We start from the raw sequence: 4,022 nt of genomic DNA, 5'->3' as shown, positions 1-4,022 counted from the left end.
GAGCTGATTGATTTGTAGTTTAATAGAAAGAACACAGGCAGGAAGTCAGAGGACCTGGGTTCAGAGTCTAACCCTGATCCTTGGTGACCTTGGGCAAGTCCCTAAGCCTTCTTAGTGAATGCTTTCCTTCTTTTAATTATTTCCCATTTATCTTGTGTATAATTTGCTTTGTATAAATTTGTTTAAGTGTTGCTCCTCCCTTTAAATTGTAAGCTCTTTGAGGACAGGCAATGTCTTTTCTCTCCTTTTGTATCCTCAGCATGGTTTCTAGCGCATAGTAGGCACTTAATAAATGTTTATTGAACTTCACCCTCTCAGGGGCTCAGCTTTCTCCTCTGCAAAAAGAGGGGGTTGGACTAGATACCTTCTGAGGTCCATAGCAGAGCATGAAAGCAATCACCAGTGAAATGTAGGAATGGGGGAGGAGTTCATGACCAAATAAAAGATAGAGAAGTTCATAGGAGGTAAAATGGATAGCTTTGATTACATGAAAATAAAAAGGTTTTGTGTAAACAAAAGCAATGCAAATAAAATTAGAAGAAAAGCAAGTAGCAGGGGAAAATATTTTCAGTCTTCTCTGGAAAAAGTTCTCTTTTCTAAAAATGTATAGGGAACTAAGGTCCCTTTCAGCTCTGAAACTTTGATCCTATGACATAAGGTCCCTAAGAACTGATGAATTCTAGGATCTAAAAAAAGAAAGATAGGGAAGAAAAGTAAATCAGTTGTACAGGTACTTATTTGGTAACTTACAGGTGCAATAATATGCCAACAGGCCACACTATAGGAGAGGGAAGCAGTGATTTGAAGTTGGAGGACCAGGGTTCAAATCCTTCCTGTGCCACCTTGGCAAGTCACTTCATCTCCCTAGGAAGCAGTTAGTCCATCAACAAGCATTTATTAAGCACCTACTATATGCCAGACATCTTACTAAGCCCTGAGGAGACAAAGGAAGGCATAAGACAGTGCTAGCCCTCAAAGAGCTTATTCACATTCTAGTGAGGAGAGGCAGAGTGCACAAACGAGATATCTAGGATGATTCGGAATTCATCTCAGAGGGAAGGTACTAGCTGTAAGTGGGATGGGCTTTTTGGAGATGTTGGGATTCTGGGTAATACGAAAGAAGGGAATTGCAGGCTGGGGGGCCAGTCAGTGAAGGTGCCCAGAGGAGGAAGATGGAGCATTTTGTCTTAGGACAGGAAGGAGGCCAGCATCACCACTCAAAGGGTGAACCCCTTCCTCATAAAACCAGAGCTAGGGATCCCCCACACCAAACTACTCCTTATTAGCCTTTGGGGCAGATTCCTCTTCTTTATCACTCCCTCTCTTCCTCTTCTTCCTTCTTCTGCTTCCTCCCTCTTCCCTTCCCCTTTTACTTTCCAGCTTGGACGTCTTCTCTGTGACCACACCAGACACACCTGCAAGACCCATCAACAGGAGACGGGGTTGGCGTATGTGGATAAATATTTAACAACTAGTTCTCTGAAAAAAAAATTGCTTGTAGGACATATTTTTATTCTATTTACACTTCTATTTATTGTATAATGTTATATAGCATATATTATATATCATAATATATTCTATACATAATTACGTTACAATATATTCTAGATATAATTATAATATTTTACATAGTATATGTAATATGTTCTATATATAATTATAACATATTATATCATATTTCATACATAATTATGTGTTATGATACATTCTAGATTGTAATATGTTCTATATATGATTATAATATATCACATGTTATATACAATAATATATTTTTTCTCTTGATTTTTATCTTCACTATTCAGATTTTCTCCATCACTTTTTTAAGTCTGGACAATCAACAAAACAATTCATCAAGCCCTCATTTACAGTATTTGCTGGTTTCCGAGGTGCAAATGCTCACACTGAAAACTGAACAGCCAGGCAGTTTCAGCTGACTCCAGCAAATCCCAGAAGCTCAGCTAGAGAAGGAAGAAGGCAGAGATGCACAGCAGGGTGCTGAGTAGAGATTCTTGGGCGGGGGGAGGGGGCAGCAAGCAGCTGTCGAATCCTCTAATGCTCTGCTTAATGAGCCTCTAGTACCTGGTACTAGTACAATACCATGTTTTTTTTCTTTTTTTAAACTATATCTGTGATTTCACTGGGCAGCTAGGTGGTGCAGTGGATAGAGCACCAAACCTAAAGTCAGGAAGACTCAAAAACCTGAGTTCAAATTTGGCTTCAGATACTTACTAGCTGCATGACCCTGGGCAAGTCACTTAGCCTTTTTGCCTCAGTTTCCTCAGCTGTCAAATGAACTGGAGAAGGAAACAGCAAATCACTCCAATATCTCCACCAAGAAAACCCCAAATGGGGTCATGATAGGACTGAAAGGACAGTATAACAATACTTTCACTGGCATTTTCCGCATGAGAAAACTCCCTCTGCTGGTCTAGATCACCTCTGTAATATCATCTTAAGCATTGCCCAGGGCCCTTGGAGATCAAAGGATCCTAGCTCTATCGTTGAATCTGGACCAAGCCCAACTCCTTCGTTTTACAAGTGGAGAAACTGAGGCAAGCAAGGGTAAGTGACTTGTGTCTGTGGCAGAATTTAAATCTAGGTCCTCCTGACTCTGAGTCCAGTTCTTGATTCTCTCTATCACTACTGCTTCTCCTATTCTAACACCCTGGAACTTCGGTGATATTGGGAGGAATGAATAACAGTGCTCCTCAGTCAACTGGCTCTGGGAGCAGTCTTTTATTTCCTTTCTTTCTTCCTTTCTTTATCAGGGTTAAATGACTTGCCCAGGGTCACAAAGTTAATAAGTGTCTGAGATTGGATTTGAACTCAGATCCTCCTGACTTCAGGGCTAGTGCTCTGTGCACTATGGCGCCATCTAGCGCCCTATTCTTTGTTTTCTTGAGTCAAATGAAATTAGGAATTCACCTGCCACTGGAATTAGAGCTGGCCTTATTTTAACTCCAACTTTTTGGCTTCACTGTATTTTAATCTAGATCCTTGAGCATGTTCTCCTTTTGGGTCACTTGAAATAGGGAAAGAGATAAGAATTGTAATGGGAAAAGAGACAGGAGCTATATTTGGACTACAGACATGGAAAAATAACTAACCAATTTGTGATAGATTTATAAAGCACTGAATGGGAGTAATTTAACCTTGCCGAAGGTAAAGAGGAATTTGGGCCAAGGTAGGGGCAAGAAGCAGGTGCAACTGCATTTAGAAAAACTTGCTAAAATGTCCACAGCTGTAGCATGAGTCCCTTACAAAAAGGACTCTTTCTCATCATTACCCAGCTAATGAATGTCTCTGCTGTACATGTAGGGGCCAGTCTACCCTTTAGAGCACCTTCTAGTTTGCACATGGGAAACATTGTACTATGATATTCCACTCTAAATCTAAAGACATAGCCTATAGATACAGTTTACCTAGACAAAGCATCTGCTAAAGTTATTCCTGGAGGAAAAGATGAAGAGATTCAGGCTGCAAAGAGATTCCAATTAGGTGGATTTAGATATGGATTTAGATAGATCAGACTCAAAGAATAAGTATTAGCGCTTCATTGTTAGTTTGGGATGATGTCTGTGGTGGAAGACTCCCAGGGGTCTGTTCTAGTTAACATTTTTGTCAATAGCTCGGGAAGGCACCATATTTATCACATGCATCTATGACATACAGCTGAAAGGAGTAGCCAACACTCCAGATGAAAAAAGATCAAGATTCAAAAACATTTGGACAGGCTGGAGGAAAAATGTCAGGCAAACATACAACCAAAAGACTCACGCAACCCACAACACTCCTAAGGGCTGCTGGAATCAGTTTAAGATTTAATTGGGAAATAGTTAACAAAATAAAGATGCAATAAAACGTAGATAATGTTAATATATGGTTTTCTGAGTCAATATGCAACCTGCAGACTTAATTATCTTCTTTTTGGTGGCCACTTTCTATTTGACTCTGACACCGGTGGGTGAGAGCATTGGGCCAAATGGAAAGAGAGCTGAAACTGGAGACAGGGGAGGTGGGTT

The sequence above is a fragment of the Notamacropus eugenii genome, chromosome 2 (assembly GCF_028372415.1).
Source record: "Notamacropus eugenii isolate mMacEug1 chromosome 2, mMacEug1.pri_v2, whole genome shotgun sequence".
NCBI lineage: Eukaryota > Metazoa > Chordata > Mammalia > Diprotodontia > Macropodidae > Notamacropus > Notamacropus eugenii.
This window is presented reverse-complemented; position numbering follows the sequence as displayed.